We start from the raw sequence: 27,080 nt of genomic DNA on the forward strand, positions 1-27,080 counted from the left end.
CATCCCTCCTATTGGGATTTTCTGAAAACAAAAAAATACGCGTTTCCTTATTTTTAAAGAAGATTTTAAATACCAATTTTTACACCTGTAAACTTTTAAAGTTTTGAGATATAGATTCACTCATTTTAAAATTTCACCCCCCTTTTCACCCCCTTAGCGATGAATATCCAAAAATCCTCTCTTAGCGAGCACCTACATCTTAATATGAATATATCCCCAAAATTTCATTTCTTTATGTCCAGTAGTTTTGGCTCGGCGATGATGAATCAGTCAGTCAGTCAGTCAGGACAAGTTATTTTATATATATAGACTAGCAAGATACCCGTGCTTCGCTACGGTATTATACTGAAATTTATAATTGAATGCTTAACGTTTTATATATAACCCACCGATATTCGCGATCTGACTCATTTTCTGAGAGATTCCGCCAAAATTCGCGATCTGACTCGTTTTCTGAGAGATTACGACAACGTTCCTCCCATTTTTCAATCTTTTCTCCAGGAATCGATTTCGTACTTCCCGGGATAGGTCCAGGTATTCCACCCGGTCAGTTGGGACCCTAAATCTTTGCCATCTTTTCCTATAAGCATTTTTAATGTGGATCGAATCCTTGAGGAGATCCGGAGTGGTGTCGTCTTGGGTGCCTTGGCGGTACTGAACCTCTACTTGGCGGGAAATTACATCTGCTGCCGTTGTCATTGATGACAGTATGACCAGCACCATTGTCGCCCTTAGGCAAGTGCGCAGGACATCTGGCGATACAAATGACATACTTCCGTGCATTATTGACCTTATTACAGAAGTGAACAATTGCACGGTCAATCATATATCTATCATTTATTTCAAATATGTTTAAATTTTTGTTTATATGCCAGAAGAATCTACTGTAATCTAAGAAGGTTCCCCAAAGGAAAAGATGGCTCTTGAAAACGAACCCAGGAGAGATTAAAAATGCTCAGTTTATGATCAGAATAAGTACATTGAAAATCCACAGCCTGTTTCCAGTCATTCAACCGGGTCAGGAATGGAATGAATAAGCCCTGCTGAAGCCTGTCGCACTTCAATGGGGCAATGATTAAATGAATGACGAATGAAATGAAATGATATTGGAGAGTGCTGCTGGAATGAATGATGACGGGGAAAATCGGAGTACCCGGAGAAAAACCTATCCCGCCTCCGCTTTGTCCAGCACAAATCTCACATGGAGTGACCGGGATTTGAACCACGAAACCCAGCGGTGAGAAGCCAGCGCGCTGCCGCCTGAGCCAAGGAGGCTCCTTATAAGTACATTAGGAACAGTAAAATCAATTGGTCTCACCTCCGTTTTCACCCCACTGCGGTTAAGTTGATTTACTTCCCCCCCCCCCAAAAAAAAGAAAACGTGTTCCTTTATGTTTAAAGGAGATTCCAAATACCAATGTTCACGTGTGTAATTCACTTTTTTCACTTACTTTCACACTCCCCGCCTCCCTTAAGTGAATTTTCCGGCAAAAAGTACTTGTTTCTTTAATAGTAAAGGATCTTCTAAATACCGATTATCTTCAGTTTTTGAGATATGTGTCCTCATGAAACGAATTCAACTCCTTTTCACACTCGCCCCCAAAAATGATTCTCCGCCCTTCCCCCCAACCGCGTCGTTTCATTTTTAAAGAAGATCTAAATACCAATTTTCACGTCTGTAACAACTTTAGTTTTTATTAGATGTAAGTATCCTCATACAATTAATTCAATGAATATTTCAATTTTTAACCCCCCTGCCCAACCTTCATTGGATTTTCCGAGAATACCTGTTTCTTTACTTCAACAGGAGATTCCAAATACCAATTTTTACGTCTGCAACACTTTACGTTTCTGAGATATACTGTATATATAGTCTTTCTAAAATTTCTAAAATTTGTCACTCTTGTTTAACCCCCATTAATTAGATTTTCCAAAAACAAAAAATAAATGTTTCTGTATTTTTAAAGGAGATTCCATATACAAACTGTGTGGTCTGTAATATCTTCAGTTTCTGAGATATAAGTATCCTCATTAAAGACATTCAACCCCTTATTCACACTTTTCACCCCTCCTATTGAGATTTTCCGAAAACAAAAAAAGCGTGTTCTTTTATTTTTGAAGTTTTGAGATATAGATACACTCATTTTTAAAATACACCCCCCCTTCACCCCCCTCACTATTTGTATTTTCTAAAAACAAAAAAATACATGTTTCTTTATTTATAAAGGAGATCCCAAATACCGATTTTCAGGTCTGTAACATCTTCAGTTTCTGAGAAATAAGGATCCTTATTAAAGGCATTAAACCATTTTTCATCCCTTTTCACCCCTCCTATTTGGATTTTCCGAAAACAAAAAAATACGTGTATCTTTATTTTGAAAGTAGATTCCAAGTACCAATTTTTACATCTGTAAACTTTGAAAGTTTTGAGATATAGATACACCCATTTTAAAAATCTTTCAAACCTCCACTATTTGGATTTTCCAAAAACAAAAAGTACATGTTTGTTTATTTTTAAAGGAGATCCCAAATACCTTTTTTCAGGTCTGTAATATCTTCAGTTTCTGAAATATAAGTATCCTCATTAAAGGCATTCAACCCCTTTTCACCCCTCCTATTAGGATTTTCCGAAAACAAAAAAATACATGTTTATTTATTTTTAAAGGAGATCCTAAATGCCAATTTTTACATCTGTAATCTTTTAAAGTTTTAAGATGTAGACACACTCATTTTAAAAATTCACCCCCCTTTCCACCCCTCCCCCATTATTTAGATTTTCCAAAAACGAAAAAATACCTGTTTCTTTATTTTTAAAGTAGATCCCAAACACCAACTTTCAGGTCTGTAATACCTTCAGGTTCTGAAATATAAGTAGCCTCATTAAAGGCATTTCAACCCATTTTCACCCTTTTCCACCCTTCCTATTGGGATTTTCTGAAAACAAAAAATTACGTGTTTATTTATATTTAAAGGAGATTCCAAATACTAATTTTTACATCTATAAACTTTAAAAGTTTTGAGATATAGATACACTCATTTTCAAAATTCACCCCCTGTTCACACCCCCATTAATTGGATTTTCCAAAAACAAAAGAATACGTGTTTCTTTATTTTTAAAGGAGATCCCAAACACCAGTTTTCAGGTCTGTAATATTTTCAGTTTCTGAGATATAAGTATCGTCATTAAAGGCATTCAACCCATTTTCACCCCTTTTCACCCCTCCTATTGGGATTTTCCGAAAACAAAAGAATACGTGTTTCTTTATTTATAATGAAAATTCTAAATACCAATTTTTACATCTGTAAACCTTCAAAGTTTTGAGATATTAATACACTCATTTTAATAATTCACCCCCCTTTCCCCCTCCCATTAATTGGATTTTCCAAAAACAAAAAATACGTGTTTCTTTATTTTTAAATGAGATCAAGTGTACCAATTTTCAGGTCTGTAGTATCTTCAGTTTCTGAGATATAAGTACCGGTATCATGATTAAAGGCATTCAACCACTTTTTCACCGTTTTTCACCCCTCCCATTGGGATTTTCTGAAAACAAAAAAATACGTGTTTCCTTATTTTTAAAGAAGATCCTAAATACCAATTTTTACATCTGTAAACTTTTAAAGTTTTGAGATATAGATACAGTCATTTTAAAATTTCAACCCCCTTTTCACCCCCTCAGCGACGGAATATCCAAAAATCCTCTCTTAGCGAGCACCTACATCTTAATATGAATGTATCCACAAAATTTCATTTCTTTATGTCCAGTAGTTTTGGCTCGGCGATGATGAATCAGTCAGTCAGTCAGTCAGTCAGTCAGGACAAGTTACTTTATATATATAGATATGCTCAGGGATTATGTGTACAAATTTTGGTTGGCAGCTATGCCCAAATGTACACCCATAATCTTGCTGCTCTAGAATCCTGGAGCTGGTGTTGTCATGGTTACGGCAGTTCATTTCCTTATCCGATTCCGAGAGTAGGGGTAGTGTGTCGCCAATATCTCCATAACGTCAGTTTTAGGGCCTTAAAACATGGTTTTTGGGCTCATAGGGCTTACCTAGATTTGTTCTTTGGGTCAAGGGGCTTAGAATGAGCTTAGTCTCGTCCTTGCACGACAAATTCGATATTTTACCTATATTAGCCTATTATTTTTATATCTCCCCCGTCTCTCCCCACCTCGAATTGTTTTGAAAATAAAATGCAGCCCATGTCTTTCAGGGATAATGTATATTTACATTAGTAAAGGGATTTTTAGAATCGGTCCAGTAGTTTCTGAGATTACCCTCCAGATATACATAAACTAACACAATTCATGCTCTCTCTTTATTATATTAGCATAGATTAAAGGAGTCGGACTGATTTTGTCTTTATGATTATATATAGAACTTACGATGAACGAGGTGTGCTTGAATGACGAGCATTCTAATGTTTCCGTGTCATTAGACTCCACGACTATGCCACAACCTGCCAAAGTAAGGAAGTTTTCTTCGTGGATTGACGTTAATGATGCTCCTATTCCAACAGATGAGCTGGAAAGATATTTAAAGCAAAATTGTGGAATGAAAGAAGATGGATATAGCGTCCTATTGGTGAACAAACGGACAAAACTATTCAAAATTTCACCAGATCGGTAAGAAAGTAATATGTATGCAAGCATCAAGTTCAGCTTCAGGGAGAAATTTCAGTTCAGCGGGCTTCATTCTCTTCTACAACCAGACAATTGCTGATGTTCTTCTTTTCATTCACAGTAATTCCATTCCACCACCATTAACAATGACCAATAAACTATGCACACTAAGTAAAAGCTATGTTCAGGTTTGTTTTTATTGTTGGCATATTGCATGTCATTTCTGTTTGTATTTTATTTTAACGTAAACGCGAGTGAAGTCCTATGAATATGCTTCGTGTTATTTAGATTCATTTTCAGTTAACTTGGTGTCAATTGCAAATGAATATTAGTTTATAATAAAGTTTCTGTTTGTTTTCAATTATTATTATTATTATTATTATTATTATTATTATTATTATTACAGTGCAGGAGAAATCTCTACCGTTTAATTTCAAAATGTGATTAGCCTACTTTAAAATATATTATTAGCGTACGAGAATTCGTAGAGTGAATGATCCGAATAGTAGTGTGACATGAACATTTCGTTGTGCACGGCGCACATGTTATTGTGGAGAAGTACTCAAGGTTGTTCTACTGAGCCCGCCCAGTGCGGTGGACTGCGGTGGGCCGTATGAGCCCAGTGCTGTGGGCCAGTACGCTTCCGCGTCAGAAGAGAACGGCAATGCACGGGCTGGGCTGCCGGAGTCCGTGGGTTTGAAGTGCTGCGCGGTGGGTCTGGCTGCAGGACTCTGATATGAATGTCAACAGTTTGAGATGCGGTGACAGCAGTGTTATTTATACTATTAATAGAGTTTCTATGCCTGTGCAGCTTCAGCTTACTTGCAGGCGACTCGGTTATGAAATGTGATTGAGATCCATTGTCAATTAGAGCTCGGTACTGGTGGATTTGACCCTTTCTGTCTGCAGCTCCTACTGTTGCACCGGACAGCATTACTTGCGACTGTGGCTTAAATTTTATTGTGCAATAACTAGAAATTCTCTGACCTTGTTTGTCATCTCTAATACCGTATCCTTGTTTGTAGTCATTTGATTGTGTGTGGCACTGTCGAAGTGTATCAAAGTGTGATGTCTATGTTGGCATGTCTTACAGCTATCTGATTTGCACATGTTGTCACTATGATGCCTAAAGGCCGGTATTATAATGAAGGTTTAAACTGAAGATTGAGTTAAACTGTAAATTGAGTTTAAACCGATGTTGAGTCTTATAATTGCCGGCCTAAGTTAAACTGAGGTGAAGAAGGAAATATAAGATCTTGGTAGTAGTGACTTGTGAGAAAAGATGACTGTTCATAATGTTCTGCAGTGACTTGCAAGAAAAGATGACTATCGATAATGTTTTGTTTACTTCTTGTAAGTAAAATGGCGAATAAAGACAATAAATGTTGTGCTAATTTTACTTGTAAGGAAATAGAATTGCTTGTGCAATTAGTACAGAAATATTTATATAGTCCGTTAAACAGTGATCTTACGAATTCCTCTGAAATCTCCCATTGTAATAAACATACTACCGGAGGCATAAAATCGCAGTGCTATTAGTAGCTGACTGAGGGGTTCTACAGCATGATTTCTGAAATAGAAGGAAGTTACTTCATGTTATAAAATTTACACTTTTGACATTCAAACAGTTCAAAAAGTCATTTTTACATTCTTACCTTTTTGTTGCATGTTTTATTCCAGCACCAATTTGCTGAAATAGGGTTATGACGGTCTGTATTTAAAAACTCTGTTTTGTTCCATATGTGAAAGTGACGTACCCTTGCTCGAAAAACTCATGGTCCTCTTGGTCGTTCAATAATTTGAACCACTTCTTCATCATCACTTAGTATTTCCTAAAACACCTCAAAAATATCTTCGAGGTTCTTTTGTTCTGCTATGTTGTAAGGTTATGTATTCTTAAAGTTCAGTTTAAACAGTAGATGAGCGGGAGTAAAATTAATCTCTAGGTAAACTTAAGATTAAGTTTTAAAATACGCGACTAACAGATAAACCGAAGTTTAAACTGAGCCAACAGTTTAAAACTATTATATTACTGGCCCTAAGACAGTTAAAGCATAAACCCTTCCTTTTGACAGAATCATACAGTTGTCTTGTGTTTACTTGCAGAAAACCTTCACACAGATATAAGGGATGATCTGAGTCACAAAAAATCACACTTTCTCATTGATACATGTGAGTTAACTCGAATTGAGCTTTCATTGTTTCTCACATCCTGGTGCTTGGATGGATTTGCTGCACTCCCCTTTTGTTCCCGTGTTGCCATCATCAATTGTAGGTGGATACATCAGCAAGTCTAAGAAAATCATCGTTGGGAGCTTTCATTTCACACTCTTTATGGGTAGTGGGATCTGACTTGTCTAATATCAGCTGCTGGAGTGACTTCCCATAAAGGCGATGAAAGGTTGAGGTTCTGAATGGTGTTTAAATTGCTTTCTACTTGGTTGTTCATCTTCCTAAGGTCTGATGCTGTATCTTTGTGATAAGTAGGTAGTGACAATAGAGCTTTGATATGTTGTGTTGATATCAGTTTTGTGTTGTTGTACCCCTTGCATTCGATTTCCCAGGCTACTAAAAAGTTAGGGTTTGAAATGGGAATGTTCTGAATTAATTGATGAGGCTCGCACTTGAGTGCTGAAAGTAGATAATAAAACCGCTGGATGTTCGATAATATTAAATTATCAACAATTAATGCCTGAAAAGTGTTTTGAAAATGAGTCCAAGTCTCACACTGTCCATGAAATGTAGGGAGGTTAATAATGAGCAATCGTATCTCCATAGAATTCTGTTGAGAATTGCCGCAAGGATGCTGAGATAACTGATCGTTATTCTGCTCGGAGGTGCTCTTCTCTATCGGTGTAGTCATTTTCGCCTCAAAATTGTAATAGTTTTCTTCAAACTGATCCCTATCCCATTGATGATTTTCATCGTCATAAGTTTCAAGTTTACATTGAACATGCTTATATTCTTCCAAGTGTGAAGGCAATTGTTTCAACCTGCAGCGTAATGCATTAATGTCGGAGCCTGCCACAAACTTGTCGACATATTTAGTGATGCATGTTAATGACACTTTAATGACCGCTCATTGTTTCACCAACAGGATTTTGTCATTGGACTCCATGGTAAAGTAAGAAATGAAAGGAAAATTAAGAGGAATGACTGACTTCTCTTATTACTGCTGTGATGTGCTCTTACCGTTTAATCCTCTGTCCGCCTCGTTTCGTTCAGTATGCCACAGGGTTGATGATACACGTGCTCGAGTATTCTGTCCACAGGTTGTCAGCACTCAGATAATACACTCTCAAACCACGTAATATTATAGCACCGGGCGAGTTGGCCGTGCGCGTAGAGGCGCGCGGCTGTGAGCTTGCATCCGGGAGATAGTAGATTCGAATCCCACTATCGGCAGCCCTGAAGATGGTTTTCCGTGGTTTCCCATTTTCACACCAGGCAAATGCTGGGGCTGTACCTTAATTAAGGCCACGGCCGCTTCCTTCCAACTCCTAGGTCTTTCCTCTCCCATCGTCGCCATAAGACCTATCTGTGTCGGTGCGACGTAAAGCCCCTAGCAAAAAATAAATAAATATATTATACCATTACTACTCCTTCACAAATCCGGCTTGGTATGACCATGTTACGACCTCATTATGACAGGTCCCTGAGAACATGTGGTGCTAGGAACCACATGCTGGTCATACATATAGAAAGGTGAAAGGTATTTAATTACACATATACTAGTTTATTAACATTATATCTACATCATGATACATCCGTGTAACATGTTGCTCACACGATGGATTTGATATTCACAGTTTCTCTGTGCAACATATTTCACCATAATTCCTTTCAGGCAGCCATGCTGCTTTTTTATAACTGACTTTGTCACATGATTGCATGCGAAAGTGCCCGACCACTCCCCAGGAAGTGGGGCAGCACCAATGCAGTGGAGTTCTGTTCAACCAAAACAATAGTGTTTGACCACTTGCATATTTAAAATGAAAGAAGTTGCATTGACCTTTGTAGAAGGTATTTAACCAATGTTAGCTGATACAGCAATGAATTTAATTGTTAACAACTTAATTTATTTTACTGCTTAGATTAGATACTTTTTGTAAAACTTACAAATACTTTAACAAATAAAGCCCCAGTAGCATCAAGTTAAAGGAATATTCCACCTGGTGAGACCTCTTGCACATCTTGGAGACAATAACAAATGATGGAGTATTGCTTAAATGTACTTGATGATAGAACCAATAAATCCTGGAGAAAACCTGGTCTGCATCTGCTTTGTCTGCATGAATTTCATATGTGTTCAGCGAGACTTGAACTTGGCACACAGCAGTGAAAGGCCAATATCTAACCCTTTGAGGCAGGGAGGGTTCTCACTTTCTTCACCTTATCACAGGTCATCTGGAATTGCTGAAGCTATTCTGGTTCATTTTGAGTTTTGATTGTGCGTTTAATATTGGACACCCTATCTGTTGCAACTCAGTTTTTCAGGTGAATATTACAAACTGTGACTTGAATCTGAGCCACCTGGCTTGAAATCCAGTGGCTGAACCACTGCAGTAATCATGCCCTTCTTTCACAAATCTTAATGAAAACATTAAAATTTACATTCTTTCCCACTACTCAGGGTATTGACTGATGTCTGACAACTTCCTTCAATATTACCCTTTGAAATTCTTTGTAATTATACATGACTTATGCTTAGTCAGCTTTGATTAAATTTTTTGTGATGTTTCACATTTTAATTTTTTTTTATGACATACCTATAAAGATAATGATTCTTCAATAAGGAAAATTAAGCTAAAAGTTGTCATAAAATTAGTAAGACAGGATTTCTTTTCCACATCACAGCAAAGCCAACAGTCAGTCAGTCAGTCAGTCAGTCAGTCAGTCAGTGTGACTTTGTTGGCTGCTACCACAGCATATGTTTAGATCAGGCATCATATTCAAACAAACAGATTATAGGTGGATAACAGAACTAAAAACATCTAGAAGCTATAGAAATGTGGGTATACCGGGCAAGTTGGCCGTGTGGTTAGGAGCGCGCAGCTGTGAGCTCGCATCCGGGAGATAGTGGGTTCGAATCCCACTGTCGGCAGCCCTGAAGATGGTTTTCCGTGGTTTCCCATTTTCACACCAGGTAAATGCTGGGGCTGTACCTTAATTAAGGCCACGGCTGCTTCCCTCCCATTCCCAGGCCTTTCCTGTCCCATCGTCGCCATAACACCTATCTGTGTCGGTGCGACGTAAAGCACAATAGCAAAAAAAATTTATGGGTGTGGAGATGGATGTTAGAAATTAGCTGGTCTAAAAAGAAAACAAATGTAGTTCTAAAATAAGTAGACATATAAGGACACCTTGTAGCAACAATAGAGGAAAGCTGAACATAATTCTGGGGCCATATACTAAGACACTACTAATTTCAACAAACATTTTTGAAGGCAAAGTGTTAGGAAAAAAGGAAAAAAGAGAACCTAAAAAAAGAAGATAATGGAAGATGTGATGCAGTACGCAGGATACCAGAACTGTTAAGAAATGAAAAGGACAGCTCAAAGAAGGGAAGAATGATTGCAGTGATATGTCATAGGTACTACATCCTAACTGTTGTAAAACCTTTAATTATTATGTTTAATATACACTGACTGACAGAGCAAATGCAACACCAAGAAGGAGTGGTCAGAACTTTATGCCAATTGCAGGGTAGACTGACGTCACTGAGGTATGCTCATGATGTGAAATGCGCCGCTGTGCTGCGCACGTAGCAAACGATGAATGGGACACGGCGTTGGCGAATGGCCCACTTCGTACCATGATTTCTCAGCCGACAGTCATTGTAGAATGTGTTGTCGTGTGCCACAGGACACGTGTATAGCTAAGAATGCCAGGCTGCCGTCAACGGATGCATTTCCAGCAGACAGACGACTTTACGAGGGGGGTATGGTGATCGGGCTGAGAAGGGCAGGTTGGTCGCTTCGTCAAATCGCAGCCGATACCCATAGGGATGTGTCCACGGTGCAGTGCCTGTGGCGAAGATGGTTGGCGCAGGGACATGTGGCATGTGCGAGGGGTCCAGGCGCAGCCCGTGTGACGTCAGCACGCGAGGATCGTCGCATCCGCCGCCAAGCGGTGGCAGCCCCGCACGCCACATCAACCGCCATTCTTCAGCATGTACAAGACACTCTGGCTGTTCCAATATCGACCAGAACAATTTCCCGTCGATTGGTTGAAGGAGGCCTGCACTCCCGGCGTCCGCTCAGAAGACTACCATTGACTCCACAGCATAGACGTGCACGCCTGGCATGGTGCCGGGCTAGAGCGACTTGGATGAGGGAATGGCGGAACGTCGTGTTCTCCGATGAGTCACGCTTCTGTTCTGTCAGTGATAGTCACCGCAGACGCGTGTGGCGTCGGCGTGGAGAAAGGTCAAATCCGGCCGTAACTGTGGAGCGCCCTACCGCTAGACAACGCAGCATCATGGTTTGGGGCGCTATTGCGTATGATTCCACGTCACCTCTAGTGCGTATTCAAGGCACGTTAAATGCCCACCGCTACGTGCAGCATGTGCTGCGGCCGGTGGCACTCCCGTACCTTCAGGGGCTGCCCAATGCTCTGTTTCAGCAGGATAATGCCCGCCCACACACTGCTCGCATCTCCCAACAGGCTCTACGAGGTGTACAGATGCTTCCGTGGCCAGCGTACTCTCCGGATCTCTCACCAATCGAACACGTGTGGGATCTCATTGGACGCCGTTTGCAAACTCTGCCCCAGCCTCGTACGGACGACCAACTGTGGCAAATGGTTAACAGAGAATGGAGAACCATCCCTCAGGACACCATCCGCACTCTTATTGACTCTGTACCTCGACGTGTTTCTGCGTGCATCGCCGCTCGCGGTGGACCTACATCCTACTGCGTCGATGCCGTGCGCATTGTGTAACCCGCATATCGGTTTGAAATAAACATCAATTATTCGTCCGTGCCGTCTCTGTTTTCTCCCCAACTTTCATCCCTTTCGAACCACTCCTTCTTGGTGTTGCATTTGCTCTGTCAGTCAGTGTATTTTAATTATACTTAAACAAATGCTAAATTATCTGTTATTAAATGTTAATTATGACTAATGTTTCCCTGTAAAAATGTACTGTAAATTTGTATAACCTCAAATACGTATTGTGTACAAGTTTAACCTCAAAATCTATATAGTTGAAAGCTGTAGTAAACTCTATAATGTTCATACATTAGATGTACACTGACTGACAGAACAAATGCAACACCAAGAAGAAGTGGTTCGAAAGCGATGAAAGTTGGGGAAAAAACAAAGACGGCACGGACGAATAATTGATGTTTATTTCAAACCAATATGCAGGTTACACAATGCGCACGGCATCGACGCAGTAGGATGTAGGACCACCGCGAGCGGCGATGCACGCAGAAACACGTCGAGGTAAAGAGTCAATAAGAGTGCGGACGGTGTCCTGAGGGACGGTTCTCCATTCTCTGTCAACCATTTGCCACAGTTGGTCGTCCGTACGATGCTGGGGCGGAGTTTGCAAACGGCGTCCAATAAGATCCCACACGTGTTCGATTGGTGAGAGATCCGGAGAGTACGCTGGCCACGGAAGCATCTGTACACCTCGCAGAGCCTGTTGGGAGATGCGAGCAGTGTGTGGGCGGGCATTATCCTGCTGAAACAGAGCATTGCGCAGTCCCTGAAGGTACGGGAGTGCCACCGGCCGCAGCACATGCTGCACGTAGCGGTGGGCATTTAACGTGCCTTGAATACGCACTAGAGGTGAAGTGGAATCATACGCAATAGCGCCCCAAACCATGATGCCGAGTTGTCTAGCGGTAGGGCGCTCCACAGTTACGGCCGGATTTGACCTTTCTCCACGCCGACGCCACACGCGTCTGCGGTGACTATCACTGACAGAACAGAAGCGTGACTCATCGGAGAACACGACGTTCCGCCATTCCCTCATCCAAGTCGCTCTAGCCCGGCACCATGCCAGGCGTGCACGTCTATGCTGTGGAGTCAATGGTAGTCTTCTGAGCGGACGCCGGGAGTGCAGGCCTCCTTCAACCAATCGACGGGAAATTGTTCTGGTCGATATTGGAACAGCCAGGGTGTCTTGCACATGCTGAAGAATGGCGGTTGACGTGGCGTGCGGGGCTTCCACCGCTTGGCGGCGGATGCGCCGATAATCGCGTGCTGACGTCACTCGGGCTGCGCCTGGACCCCTCGCACATGCCACATGTCCCTGCGCCAACCATCTTCGCCACAGGCGCTGCACCGTGGACACATCCCTATGGGTATTGGCTGCGATTTGACGAAGCAACCAACCTGCCCTTCAGAGCCCGATCACCATATCCCTCGTAAAGTCGTCTGTCTGCTGGAAATGCCTCCGTTGACGGCGACCTGGCATTCTTAGCTATACACATGTCCTGTGGCACACGACAACACATTCTACAATGACCGTCGGCTGAGAAATCACGGTACGAAGTGGGCCATTCACCAACGCCGTGTCCCATTTATCGTTCGCTACGTGCACAGCACAGCGGCGCATTTCACATAATGAGCATACCTCAGTGACGCCAGTCTACCCTGCAATTGGCATAAAGTTCTGACCACTCCTTCTTGCTGTTGCATTTGCTCTGTCAGTCAGTGTATTCTGCTATAATTTGGTACATATGAAGGGTTCTGGAAACTTACTGTAAAGTTTATTATCCAGATGCATGTAGAGACATTAGGAATGTTGGAGAGATTTCCGTGTGTATTGGTAAACAGTAATCTAAAGTTCGATCTTGTTCCATTACTGGAGTACTCCATTTGATTAGCTGGTCGATCAATGTTTTGAGCGTGTTCCATATAGAGTGTTGTAAGAGCCCTTCCAGAAGTCGATAATTCTAGACTATTGATCGAACAGTATATATACTGAGCTGTCATTCAGTGAGTCAGTCAGGTCAAGAGAGAGTGTGTTATAGTGAGCGAGTGAGTGTTGTAGATATCTGTATTTCACAGTGTTAAAAATTTTCGGTAAAAGTTCAACCTTTTCAATACAATGCGTGTTGTACAGGAATGTTATTTACAACATATTTTATTTAAGGTACCTGTTTTGACACCTATATATGGTGTCATCATCAACCTAAAATTACAACCAAGCAAAAGAACATACAGGTATCTTCTTTACAATGTATGCAAATGAAACAACACATGTTATAAAATCACATACTAGGTTAAAATAATATGAAATATGTAGCACTTGTTCTTTTACAATGTGTTATAGCGTAATAGTCTTGTGTGGTTTTGTGCAATTAAAATCACTTGCAATGGAACGAAGATGTTGTTAAATATGAAGTTAAAAGTCAGATGTACAAATTGAAATCTTGATGAGCATGTTAAAATGTATTCTTCAAGTGAACATGAGGAAGAACCATTGTTGCAATAAGCAGGTGCTTCACAATCTTAGTATTACTGGCACAATTATGAGATAGTGGGATTATACAAGTAGGCCTTAGTTGGATGGGCCGCTGTTGTTCCCAGTCCAATGGGGATTACAAATCCTATAAGAAAGAGAAGCTTATTTAGATTAATGTAAGTTTAAAATGGGGCAAGACGAACGTGTGAAGTAAGTTATATGTATAGGGCTCACCTTGTGCAGCGTGCCTTGCAACTTGTCGTGTGGAGAGGGGGAATGAACAGGAGCGTGTGTGTTAGCACAAACTGGTCGGATGTGTTGAGGAAAGTGGGAGGCGTAAAGGTTAGGAGGGAGATGGGTAACGTGTTTCAGACAGGTCCGGAGGGCGGTGAGATAGGGGCATGATGTGCGAGAGGGTATTGTTCATAGCTTGAAAGATCTTATTCCTGTTTGAAATCGTAATGCTTTTAAAGACTCTGATTAAGAAGTCAAAGATGATGTTAGTTTGTTCCAAAATTTTGTTAAGATTTGAATTAGGGTTGCAAAACTGGTCCGAGTGAATAAAGGAGGCATCAATTTTTGTTAATGAGACAAAGTCTCTGATAGTGCATTGACACTGCTGGTGGCTCCAAATAGCCTACACAGTGGTCTCCATGTATCCACTAGCCATGTGTCTTGGTGGGTGTGTTAATTACCAACTGATGAGCCCAACTTAGCACATGGGGGCAAAATGCTGGCAGCCAGGAATGAGTTAGCTGGAAAATTTGTAATGTCCAATAACTGACCATTTATATTGGTATTATAAATTTACTCATTCGGGACAAATATTTCAGGTTCTCTATGGGAATCAAGTCTGTATCATCTGATGGTCAGGCAGGCATCAATTTTTGGTAACGGGACAAGGTCTCTCATCGAGCATTGTCACTGCTGGTGGCTCCAAATAGTCTACACAGTGGCCTCTACGATATGCACTAGCCATGCGTCTTGGTGGGTGTGTTATTTACCAACTTATGAGCCCAACTTAGCACACTGGGGTGAAATGCTGGCAACCAGGAGTGAGTTAGATGGAAAATGTATAGTGTCCAATAACAGACTATTTATATTGGTATTATAAATTTACTCATTCGGGACAAATATTTCAGGTTCCCTATGGGAATCAGCATCTATATCATCCCTATGAAGAGTCGCATAAGTTATATCACATACGTACTTGTAGATATGATTAACCTGTAGGCTATGTGCAATGCATTCTGTGAGTAATATTCTAAGTAGAACATTTTCTCAACTGTCCCTAATTGAAAAGACGGAGAAAAAGGCAATCGGTCATCCAACACCTCATTTATAGCTAGAAGAAGTTGGACAATATAAATACATGAATATCGACATAGATTCCAGCCAGGGGTATATACAGAATATGAGTGTTTGTGTGGCTGCGATTTAAGGAATGCGTTTTTCTAATTTCCATGCATGTTATTCGGACATTATATGACTTGGACGAAAACCGGAGTGACAGACCTCAAACACTTGATAGAAAAAATTATAAAACACGAAAGTTCATCCCATTATATCAATTCATGCACGGAATTAGCTGTGCTAGGGGAAGTTAATACAGTGACTCAACTGGACTCTGCTTTTTGCCAATCCATTAACAAACATAATGATGAGGTTAGGAAAATTAGACACATATTACACTGATTTATTTAGTGCATAATATTCTGTGGTATTTTGAAGTGTTTCTGTGTGACCATGATGAGACAGAAAATTCCCTAAATCCTGGAATTTTCAAAGGTCTTATTAATTTTACAGCTGAAATAGACATTGTTGTGAAAGAGCACCTGGCCAAAGCTTCTGTATTAAAGATATGTTGAAGACCATTCAGACTGTATGTTGAATGTGTGTTGGGAACAAATTTGTTCAGAAGTTGAGGAACGCTAATTCGTTGCAATAGTAGCAGATGAAACAATGGATGTTTTAAACAAATGCCAGCTGATACATGTTTATTGATATGAATATAGGATAACGTCCATGAAAGGTTTTGCAAGTGCTTGAATCCAACTGACAGGACAGCATATGGATTGAGTCAATGTCTGTCAAAGCAAATCTGTCCCATTTAAGCGACACACCATATAAACTTATTTGTCAGAGTTGTGACAAAGGCAGCATGATGAGCGGAAGGGCAGGAGGTGTGCAAGTGAAATTGAAAGTCTACTAACTTGATATGCATTTCATTCATCGCTAAGAACTCAAACTAAATTTGACAATGCAGAAGGCTTGTTCATACAATCCCCAAGTCAAATTTATTTTTCCGTAACATGTCCACAGACCCAACATTTTTTTTTCCAACTCATCTCATAGAAGTGACCTCTTGAATGAAATAATGAATACTAGACTCCTTCGGTAAATCACTACTCGCTGAAACTATAGCATTCGTACGGTGAATGTAGTTTACGAGAAAAAAAGATATTGCTAGAGTGCTTTTGTAGAATAGAAGAAGGTAAAATGTCTGTTAGCGTAAGTGAAACCAGTGGCCTCCACCGTGCTCTTGAGGTACCATATTCATGTTCATGTTGTCTCTTTTTCATAAATTAATGCCGAATGCTAACATACTGTACAATAAGTTACAAAAATGCAAAACAGATTCAGTTCAAATAGTAAAGATTATTTCCGACTTTGCAAAGTGTGCAACACAACACCGTGAAGAAATAGATACAAATGCATGTGAACTTACAGTTTACAATAATTCCAATAAAAGACGTTGAGTAAGTGACACGAGGACCATTGCAGTGAAAGAAGTCTGTGATGTTGTAATGAAGCAAATTGATGTGTTTTCAAAGATGATCCCTTGCTCATTTCATAGAAATAATAATTCTGTACAATCTCTTAATATCTTTGGTTCAGTTCGTTCAAAGAGAAAGACCAATGTATGACCTTTGTTGACTGAACACGCTGCTGTTTACTGCCAAGTCTGGAGATAACGAAGGGGAACGAATGTGATTTTCTTGTTGATGCAAACAAAAGAGCCATCTAATTTTGTGAACATTGCTGATGTATTGATCACATTCCCCTTTAGGTGTGCGAAGAGTGACATTAATGTTTCAAAATGTGGGGGAAGTGATAATTTCTTCACAAACATTGAAATAATTAAATTCCTTTCTGCATGGTCATGATAATTCTTAGGAATATTAAGTGTATGATGCAGCAGGATTCATTGTATCATTCTGTTCTTTTTCTAGCCTATGATTTAAGAACTACGAGGAGGAAAGGGAAAGGGAAAGGGAATAATCTCCCTGTTCAGAAGGACGTCATTGGTGTGAATCCCAGCGCTCCCAGTGAACCTCTAATACCTCCAGTTCTTAATGATGGAAGATCATGTAAGTATTCCCTTAAATAGTTTTTTTACAACTTGCTTTATGCAGCACTGACACAGGTAGGTCTTGTGGTCTCATGGCGACGATGGGATAGGAAAGGCCTAGGAGTGGTAAGGATGCATCTGTGGCCTCAGCATTTGCTTAGTTTGAATATGGGAAACCATGGAAAACAATCTTGAGGGCTACCGACAGTAGGGTTCGAACCCACTATATCCCAGATGCAAGTTCACAGCTGCGCTCCCCGTACTCCATGGCCAACTCAGGGAATGGATATTTTATTTTGGGTACTTGATGTCTTCTTTCTGTACAGTGAGTGCAATAGGGTAAATGCAAATTTACTGATGAGGAGCACAGTTGGCATAGTTAGATAAAATGTCATGGTTTGAATATATTTTCTATTAACCATGAAATATTGATTGTGACATGAGCTCTTGTTGCTGTGGACTAGTTTTTAATCTATGGTCAAACACTGAATGGCTTTGTGACTGGTCATAATCATAATTAAAATTAAAGCCATTGTAAACAGTGCTGATTGTTTAATACACTTACAAAATTAAAAATAGTCTATATCAGCACACATCAAAATAATTTAAAATCCACATCCATTTTTTGGAATCCTAGTTCCATCATCTGTGGATCATTAAAATGAAATATTAAAATTCGCATACCTGTGTCGTCAGATTTTAAAATGTAGAGGAGAGTTGTACTTATAATGACAAATACCTATTTGTGTAACAGCTGAGATGGCATGTTTGTTCATTACCATTAATATAAGCAACATTGTCCTTTATATTTTAACTTTAATGGGAGATGTGCACAAAAATTCATTGATTTCCCAAAATTCTCTGTAATGTGCACACTATTAGAGTAAGAATCATGGAACTTTGCACACTTTAAAATGCATTTTTATTAGCTGTAAACATTAAGAGCTGGCCCCGTGGTGTAGGGGTAGCATGCCTGCCTCTTACCCGGAGGCCCCGGGTTCGATTCCTGGCCAGGTCAGGGATTTTTACCTGGACCTGAGGGCTGGTTCGAGGTCCACTCAGCCTACGTGCTTAGAATTGAGGAGCTATCTGACGGTGAGATGGCGGCCCCGGTCTAGAAAGCCAAAAATAACGGCCGAGAGGAATCGTCGTACTGACCATACGACACCTCGTAATCTGCAGGCCTTCGGGCTGAGCAGCGGTCGCTTGGTAGGCCAAGGCCCTTCAAGGGCTGTAGTGCCATGGGGTTTGGGTTTGGTTCTTTTTTTGGTAAACATTAAGAAGTTAATTAACAATATTTTTGAAGAAACTATTTTTTTCACATTTGAAGTTTGGTCATATGGCTCATCCCCAGCAATGCTGAGGTCCTGACCTTGTAATATTTTAAAGTTATTTATCAGTCACAAATGCAGATATCCATGATCCCACTTAAGAATTCTTCTCACACATACCTTTAATATTTACAGTGTTTAAACTTAAAATATCCAATTATTCTTCTTGAATTCATAAGATTAATCACACTAAACTAAATCTACATTAGTACTTGAAAACGATGCCTATCAAATTAAATTATAGCTCGCTTTTCTCCATCTTGATGGCAGCTTGCATGAAGCCTTATTTTCTTTCCCCTGAATCTACAGTATCTTGCATTTGAACTAATCAAGAGAAATTTTTTCTTAACTACAATAAACTTCATTTAATATGTATATGTACGTTATTGCACTAACATTTCAGTTTAATCTGGAGTGCATCTATTCCAATCCTCATGACTTAGCTTCATTTAACTCCTTTCTCTGCACCACCACCACCACTACTAGGATTGCCACCTGTCTCGTACTGTACGGGACATCCCGTATTTGAGGTGAAAATATTGTGTCTCGTATTATGAACTGTTGTCCTGTAACAACGAGCGTTTGTATTTTTTTTGTTTCTAAATATTTTAAAATCCATATTTAATTTGTCCGCCACTGAAGTACAAAGTAGCTCCCTTATTTTTTTCTCTATGGAGCCTCAGATGGTTCATGTTTGTTGGTTACTAGTCACGTCCTAGTTCGTGAACCATGGGCAATGGCTGAGTGGCCTAGTAAGTGGTCCTGAGAGTCGGGATACCAGTTGCTATGGAATGGGAGTGGGCATCTCGGACATATTCTGAGTTCTGGCCCTCCTTGTGCTCAGGCGGCTAGGACTATACAATCCACCGGTGGTCCATAACCTGTTAGAGGAGAGATCCTCACTTGGACTATGTGCAAGTAGGGTAGCATCCTGCTTCGTGAATTTACCGAGCTCAGAACATTTTAAGCAAGCCTCGGACCTATGGGAGTAATGGAGTCCCACTCCCATTTGACAGGCGAGGGACTCCTTGTAAACAACTTGGCGAACGAAATGGAATTCGATGGGGAGCTATCAATATTAATGGGGCTTAAGGAAGAAAGAAAGTAGAACTGTCTGAGTCAGCAAAGAGTATGCATCTGGATGTGCTAGCAGTAAGTGATATTCGGGTAAGGGGAGATAACGAGGAAGAGATAGGAGATTATAAAGTGAACTTGACGGGTGTTAGAAAGGGAAGGGCAGAGTCTGGGGTAGGGCTCTTTATCAGGAATACCATTGCACGCAACATAGTTTCTGCTAGGCACGTAAATGAGCGAATGATGTGGGTAGCGTTGCAAAAAATATTGCAAAGTTTGGGCTGGGAAGACTTGGGAGAAAGGAGACGAACTGCTCGACTAAGTGGTATGTTCCGAGTTGTCAGTGGAGAGATGGCGTGGGAGGACATCAGTAGACGAATAAGTTTGGATGGTGTCTTTAAAAGTAGGAAAGAAGATAAAGTTGGAATTCAAGAGGACAAATTCAACTATTCGTTTTTAGGAAGGGGAGTTAGGGATTGGAATAACTTACCAAGGGAGATATTCAATAAATTTCCAATTTCTTTGCAATCATTTAAGAAAAGGCAGGGGAAAACAACAGTAGGAAATCTGCCACCTGGGCGACTGCCCTAAATGCAGATCAGTAGTGATTGATTGATTGATAGATTTTTCAGTTGGAGGAATTAGGACTAGAATTGTGTCCGTGTATTCACCATGTGAGGGTGCAGATGAGGATGAACTTGACAAGTTTCATGAAGCATTGAGTGACATCGTGCTCAGTGTCAACAGCAAGGATAGAATAGTGCTAATGGGCGATTTCAATGCGAGATTTGGGAATAGAACTGAAGGATACGAAAGGGTGATTGGTAAATTTGGGGAGGATATGGAAGCTAATGGGAATGGTAAGTGTTTGCTGGTCTTGTGTGCAAGTATGGGTTTAGCTGTTACGAATACATTCTTCAAACATAAGGCTATTCACCACTACACATGGGAGGCTAGGGGTACCAGATCCATAATATACTATATCTTAACTGACTTCGAATTCAGGAAATCTGTTAGAAATATACAAGTTTTCTGGGGATTTTTCGATGATACAGCCCACTATCTGATCTGTAGTGAACTAAGTATCTCTAGGCCTAGGGTAGAGAAAGTGAAATCTGTCTGCAAACGAATAAGGGTAGAAAATCTCCAGGACAAGGAAATTAGACAGAAGTACATGGATATGATTAGTGAGAAGTTTTTTACAGTAGACAGTAAGCAGGTTCAGGATATAGAAAGTGAATGTGTGGCATACAGGGATGCTGTAGTAGAAACTGCAAGGGAATGCCTAGGAACAACTGTGTGTGAAGATGGGAAAAGGCGAACATCTTGGTGGAATGATGAAGTGAGAGTAGCTTGTAATCATAAAAAGAAGGCTTATCAGAAATGGCTTCAAACAAGGGCCGAGGCAGACAGGGATTTGTATGTAGATGAAAGAAACATAGCGAAACAAATAGTTGTTGAATCCAAAAAGAAGTCATGGGAAAATTTCGGTAACAACCTGGAAAGGCTAGGTCAAGCAGCAGGGAAACCTTTCTGGTCAGTAATAAAGAATCTTAGGAAGGGAGGGAAAAAGGAAATGAACAGTGTTTTGAGTAATTCAGGTGAACTCATAATAGATTCCAGAGAATCACTGGAGAGGTGGAGGGAATAATTTGAACATCTTCTCAATGTAAAAGGAAATCATCCTGGTGGTGTTGTGAAGAGCCAAGCTCATGGGGAGGAGGAAAATGATGTTGGTGAAATTATGCTTGAGGAAGTGGAAAGGATGATAAATAAACTCCATTGTCATAAGGCAGCAGGAATAGATGAAATTAGACCTGAAATGGTGAAGTATAGTGGGAAGGCAGGGATGAAATGGCTTCATAGAGTAGTAAAATTAGCGTGGAGTGTTGGTAAGGTACCTTCAGATTGGACAAAAGCAGTAATTGCACCTATCTATAAGCAAAGGAACAGGAGGGATTGCAACAACTATCGAGGTATCTCATTGATTAGTATACCAGGCAAAGTATTCACTGGCATCTTGGAAGGGAGGCTGCGATCAGTCGTTGAGAGGAAGTTGGATGAAAACCAGTGTGGTTTCAGACCACAGAGAGGCTGTCAGGATCAGATTTTCAGTATGCTCCAGGTAATTGAAAAATGCTACGAGAAGAATAGGCAGTTGTGTTTATGTTTCGTAGATCTAGAGAAAGCATATGACAGGGTACCGAGGGAAAAGATGTTCTCCATACTGGGGGACTATGGAATTGAAGGTAGATTATTAAAAGCAATCAAAGGCATTTATGTTGACAATTGGGCTTCAGTGAGAATTGATGGTAAAATGAGCTCTTTGTTTAGGGTACTTACAGGGGTTAGACAAGGCTGTAATCTTTCACCTTTGCTGTTCATAGTTTACATAGATCATCTGCTTAAAGGTATAAAATGGCAGGGAGGGAAACAGTTAAGTGGAAATGTAGTAAGCAGTCTGGCCTATGCTGACGACTTGGTCTTAATGGCAGATTGTCCCAAAAGCCTGCAGTCTAATATCTTGGAACTTGAAAATAGGTGCAATGAGTATGGTATGAAAATTAGCCTCTCGAAGACAAAATTGATGTCAGTAGGTAAGATATTCAACATAATTGAATGTCAGATTGGTGATACAAAGCTAGAACAGGTCGATAATTTGAAGTATTTCGGTTGTGTGTTCTCCCAGAATGGTAATATAGTAAGTGAGATTGAATCAAGGTGTTGTAAAGCTAATGCAGTGAGCTCACAGTTGCGATCAACAGTATTCTGTAAGAAGGAAGTGAGCTCCCAGACGAAACTATCTTTACATCGGTCTGTTATCAGACCAAATTTGCTTTATGGGAGCAAAAGCTGGGTGGACTCAGGATATCCTATTCATAAGTTGGAAGTAACTGACATGAATGTAGCAAGAATGATTGCTGGTACAAACAGGTGGGAACAATGGCAGGAGGGTTCTCAGAAATAGGAGATAAAGGCTAATTTAGGAATGAATTCGATGGATGAAGCTGTACGCACAAACCGGCTTCAGTGGTGGTGTCATGTGAGGCAAATGGAGGAGGATAGGTTGCCTGGGAGAATAATGGACTCTGTTATGGAGGGTAAGAAAAGTAGAGGTTGACAAAGACGACAATGGTTAGATTCGGTTTCTAACGATTTAAAGATAAGAGGTATAGAACTAAATGAGGCCACAACACTAGTTGCAAATCGAGGATTGTGGCTTAAGTTTAGTAAATTCACAGAGGCTTGCAGACTGAACGCTGAAAGGCATGACAGTCTATAATGATAATGTATGTATGTATGTATGGAGCCTCAGAAGAAGGAAATATCCTGATGTCTCTCCATTTGGTGGTAAAGCTGAGCATGCTGAGTTATTTACCTCATCTTCTGCCACCTACTTCCATAGGTCTTCCATTCAAATTTCCAACAAGTTGTTCATGCTGTTTGTGACTAAATCTACGAAAATTGTGATGTTATCAAATGTCATCGAAGACGTCAGTGTTAAGATGTCAGATTCGTTGAACTGTATGCACTGGTCAAAAGCTGTAAGTTAGTTTCTTCTATGAATTTCAAGAATTATCTTATTCTGTTAATGAAACTAATTATAATCTAATTAAAATTGGTATGTTACTTTTGATTTTCTTGTATCTATGAACTGTCCCTTATTTTTGTCAAAAATCCCATATTTTTGGTAAATGTCCTTTATTTCTTACATCAACAGGTGGCAACCCTAGCCACTACATAGAAATTGAGTGATTTACATCAGTTTCCTTGTGAAATTTACACATTATAATCCTTATCCTAAAATTTTATTTAATATTCAGAGAATTACATGTTCAAATTTGATGATTTATCTACCTGTCAGAGGATGAAACACAATCTGTCAGCAGCTCTATATAATCCCCCCCCCCCCAAATTTTTTTTTTACATTATTGCTTTCAAGGCACGTACTTGTAGCGGTGTCAAGAAAGCGAGGTGAAGGTCTCTACGTTTCATAGTGAACTTTGATCCTCATCTTCAGAAGAAAATCTCAACTGTTCACGAGGAAGACTTCTACAATAACGACGGTTTGAATTTAAGAATGCTATACCGTTGGAGCTGTAGTCGTACGCTCATTCGTCACCAGCTTGCTCGCTGTTGTTTGATGTCCTCTCTGTTACTTCATACACTCACACAGTGTGGTAGAACATTTGAAGTGGAGGTTAATGTTGTATTCAGCTCCCACTTGGTATACCAGGTCTGTGGCAGCATACAGCAAGCCACCTGGTGGCGATTGAGGGTACCACTACGTCTCGGTTCAAAATAGAAATCCATTCACAATCCTCTAACAACTCTACGATGATTCTACCTCAAGATCAAGTATAAGAAAGGGCACACTATACAGTAATTAACAGTGAATAAATAAATTAAAAAAGTCAAATTCACAGCATAATTCGGAACACATAGTAACCAATACACAGCTATAACAGCATAGTGTACTGTCATATCATTCCTAACTTATGTAAATGTGACTATTCTAATTTAAGCACATGATGATTATTATCTTTTGGTCTTGTTTTGTTTCGGTCAACTAAGGTCAACGTCATTTCATCTGTTTCCTTTGAGCTTTAATGTTGGTCCAGTATTCCTTTATTCGTAGATGCTGTTGCTCATTTCGCCCATTCGTCCATGCTTTTCCAGTTTTCAGCTTCGTCTTTGGCTGGAAATTGTGATGGTCTTGGAGTTTTTTCTTAAGTGAGTCACACTCCTGGATATCTTCAAATGAGATCCCAACCTCCTGCAGATCTTTCTGTACCTCACTGAACCATGCCCCCTTTGCTCTTTTCTCTAGGAGGAAAGTGAAAATGCGGTTGGTTAACTGTCTTGACTTCATTCAGGCCATGTGGCCATAAAAGGGATTCCTCCTTTTCCACATACGTCTGTTATTTTCTCTACGTGCGAGTACAACTCCTGGTGGTGCCGTCTCCTAAACTCGCTATTGTCTTTGACTGGACGCAATATATTCCTCAAAATCTTACTTTCGTTAGCCTCCAATTTCTCCATCATTCCTTTTTTGTTCATGTCAAGACATTCCACTGCATATAGAGCCTCTGGGCAGATGACAGTGCAATAGTGTTTGATTTTTGCACTCAGAGGTATAGATCTTTTTTGATGGTAAGCCATTTCAATTGAAAGGTTCTTGTTCTTGTGGCCTAGTCTGACTCAGCTTTTGATTGCTTCATAACACATTTCCCTGTGCCATTCATAGATCACATTCTCAAGAACACAGTTGAACAACGGAGGTGAAAGACCATATTCCTGCCTAACTCCTGTCAGTATTTCAAAGGCATGTGAAGTTTCTCCTCTGAACTTCACTATTGAGATGGTGTTTGTGAGAGTCTGTTAGATGATCGCTTTAAAAAAAAAAATCAATCAATACTGATCTGTATTTAGGGCAGTCACCCAGGTGGCAGATTCCCTATCTGTTGTTTTCGTAGCCTTTTCTTAAATGATTTCAACAAAATTGGAAATTTACAGAACATCTCCCTTGGTAAGTTATTCCAATCCCTAACTCCCCTTCCTATAAATGAATATTTGCCCCAGTTTGTCCTCTTGAATTCCAACTTTATCTTCATATTGTGATCTTTCCTACTTTTATAAACACCATTCAAACTTATTTGTCTACTAATGTAATTCCACGCCATCTCTCTGCTGACTGCTCGGAACATACCACTTAGTTCAACAATGATAAAGGTGTTTTAATTTATTCCACCTATTCAATACTTATATTTTCACGTATAGTTGTTACATAATTCCTAGTTACATGGGACATGTTTCGCCCTCAATTAAGGGCATCTTCAGCCTAAATACAATAATCAAAAACACAACTAAATTAAAAGTGGAAGTTAAATACAATCATCAAAAATACAACTAAAATAAAAAGTGGAAGTTAAAAGTTCAGTCTGCTATTAAAATTCGGAACAATAAAATTGTGAAAAAATGATAAAATAAAAAGATGCTAATGGAAAACTGTCTTATGATTAAACTATAATCTTGTCGGAGACTAAAACTTCTATTAAAATTCGAATTAAAACAGTTCATATAAAATATTGGAAAATCAAAGTGGTAGTAATAAAAAGCCAACGACATGAGGGCGTGTACACAAGAATAAACTTGATTGTCATGAATGCAATCTTTTCAAGGCCGCTGATGAAATTCGTAGTAAGTAAGGCAGAAGCGTCTATTGAAAAATTGTAAGAGGCCGTTAGCACCGGTAGGTAATAAAATGGCTGAATCCTTGTCAGAAAATGTCAACAGATGCAGAAATAAGTTTTCTGTAAGAGAAGGAAAAGAAGAAATAAGAAATTGAACGTAAGGAGAGAATTCAGTCTTACATAATTTTGAAACAGATGAGGACTTACATGTAAGTGGAAGTTGTTATTTCTTAACTACTGTTGAGTTGGTTGCTGCCCGTCTTTTGGCTCTAAGTCTGGTGTTATAACTGTGCTGCAGAGGCGGTAGCGAACTCGGAGGGGAAGGAATAGGGGAGTGCGGAAGGGAGGAGAGGATGGGTGGAGTCAAATGTGACGAGGCTGACAAAGGGGCGGAGTCAACTGCATTGCTGGAAGTAGGCCTAATATCTGTAGGTATGGGAGGAGTATTAGGGTTTGAAGAATTAAATATATTAGGTATCCTAAATTTATTCGAACTAACTGACTTTAATAATTTCGGCATTAATTCATGTAACATACTTTTATTGTCCGTGGTTTCATTGAGATTCTTTTGCTTATTGTACGTCTGATCTAAATAGATGTATAAACTTTCTAATTCATTCAGCATTCTTCCTTTTTGTATGTTTCTAATTATCGTTAAGTCTTTCTCTATGGATTCAAATCTGTGGCCAGTCTCCCTCATATGCAAACTCATCGCTGAGTATTTCCTATGTTTTTCCGCGTTAACATGTTCCATGTATCTTGTCATAAAATTTCTCCCAGTCTGTCCAACATATGAAAAATTACACTGAGTACATTTAAGTCTGTATACTCCCGATCCTAAATAACGATTCTTATCATAATTAACTTTTTTATGATTAAAGAATATGGACTGGTTAGTATTAGTAGTTTTAAAAGCTATATTAAAATTATGTTTCTTGAATACGCTAGTAATCTGGTATATAGCTGGATTATTAAAAGTGAATGTAGCATACTCAGTTTTTTTGGTCTTTTCTGGTATCAGATTCGTAGATAATTTGTTCTTAATTTTATTGATTAATTTGTTGATCATTTCTATTTTGAAAC

Source organism: Anabrus simplex, chromosome 2 (assembly GCF_040414725.1).
Source record: "Anabrus simplex isolate iqAnaSimp1 chromosome 2, ASM4041472v1, whole genome shotgun sequence".
Classification (NCBI taxonomy): Eukaryota; Metazoa; Arthropoda; class Insecta; order Orthoptera; family Tettigoniidae; genus Anabrus; species Anabrus simplex.